Source organism: Oncorhynchus mykiss, chromosome 2 (assembly GCF_057628025.1).
Source record: "Oncorhynchus mykiss isolate SJ-2025 chromosome 2, ASM5762802v1, whole genome shotgun sequence".
NCBI lineage: Eukaryota > Metazoa > Chordata > Actinopteri > Salmoniformes > Salmonidae > Oncorhynchus > Oncorhynchus mykiss.
In genome coordinates this window covers 51,136,674-51,138,504 of record NC_143023.1, presented here as the reverse complement: position 1 = coordinate 51,138,504, position 1,831 = coordinate 51,136,674, and the positions used below count along the sequence as shown (strand labels likewise).

The 1,831-nt window shown below is 42.5% G+C and overlaps 1 pseudogene; it reads right to left on the bottom strand.

The window, feature by feature from the left end:
• Positions 1–1,278: 1,278 nt before the first annotated feature.
• Positions 1,279–1,403, bottom strand: LOC118944166 (small nucleolar RNA SNORA57; annotated as a pseudogene).
• Between the last annotated feature and the right edge of the window lie 428 nt (positions 1,404–1,831).

The window sequence follows — 1,831 nt, the reverse complement described above, 5'->3', positions numbered from 1 at the left end:
GGCACAACAATGGGCCTCAGGACCTCGTCACAGTATCTCTGTGCATTCAAAATTGTTTTTTCGTTGTCCCTAGCTTATACCTGCCCAAACCATAACCCCACTGCCCCCATGGGACACTCTGCTCACAACGTTGACATCAGCAAACTGCTCGCCCACGCAATGGATATATGCTGTCTGCCATTTGCCTGGTAAGGTTGAAACCGGGATTCAGCCGTAAAAAGCACACTTCTCCAGCATGCCAGTGGCCATCGATGGTGAGTATTTGCCCACTGAAGTCAGTTACGACGCCGAACTGCAGTCAGGTCAAGACCCTGGTGAGGATGACGAGCACCCAGATGAGCTTCCCTGATACGGTTTCTGAAAGTTTGTGCAGAAATTATTTGGTTGTGAAAACCCACAGTTTCATCAGTTGTCCGGGTGGCTGGTCTGAGACGACGCCGCAGGTGAAGAAGCCGGATGTGGAGGTCCTGGGATGGGGTGGTTACACTTGGTCTGTTGTTGTGAGTCCAGTTGGACGTACTACCAAATTTTCTAAAACAAAGATAGTGGTGGCTAATGGTAAAGAAATTAACCTTCAATCCTCTGGCAATTTCTCTTGTGGACATTCCTGCAGTCAGTACGTACGGATGAGAGCAGCCCGTAAAAGAGAAAAGAAAAAGAGAAAGCAGCATGGTTTTATTGTGAGCCTCACCACCAGGCTCCCCGACAACAAAGCCTTAACTTCTTGTTTCACTGCAGCGCAGCAGGAAGTGTCCTCACGCTACTCATTGGCCTCACACTTTATGGGTGAAGAGAGACCAACGACAAAAGGAGGAAAAAATATGATCAGCAAGAGGCGTAGAAATATTTGAAAGACTTAATTTCACAGACCAAACAAAAACAAAGATCAAGCGTGTAAACTGATACTTAAATGTTTGTAATCTTCAAAACACAAAGGATGATATATCTGTAGAAAAATATTAAGACATAAACATCAAATTTGATTAGAATTACCATCTGTACATTCCATTATTAAAATAATTATTTTACATGCTCGTGCTACGAGTGATCTCTGTAGTGAACAACCATCTTCTCGTCATCTCTCTCGTCATCCCTCAGGTGCCACTTCTCTTCCTCCTCTTCCCAGTACATCTGAAACGGCTTCTGGCAGATCTCACACGTCTACACACAGACAGAGGAGGAAAGAAAAGTTTGATTCTAACAAGATTCTGACAATGTGCAGTGTCTAATTAACAACACAACAAGACATAATATACAGGCTACAGCAGCATGATGTGAGAATGTCCCAGCGATTGAGGATAGAACCAGAAGACGGGGAACATTCTGGCACCGAAGACATAGCACTGGACTTGTTAACACACACAAACATGAGTACAGATGAACAGTGTGCATGCCAAGAATGGAGGTTCAATCCCTAACTTTAAATATAAATGAATATTCACTGTTCTGTTACATGAGTGTTTATTTCCATTTGGGTTTGTTTATCTCCCCCTGCTGGCGGTTTTATATAAGCAGCTTTCCTTTCTGCATACAGTACTACAGTACTAATATGCAGTACTAGAACTACCTCTCCCGGATCCGGGTGAATTGTCATCAACTGACACTAATTAGCATAATGCAACGGACAAAAAATATTACTAGAAAATATTCATATCCATGTGAAATATAGTGAAACACAGCTTAGCCTTTTGTTAATCACCCTGTCATCTCAGATTTTGAAATTATGCTTTACAGCCAAAGCAAGAAATGCATTTGTGTAAGTTTATCGATAGCCTAGCATAGCATTATGTACAGCTAGCAGCAGACAACTTGGTCACGAAAATCAGAAAAT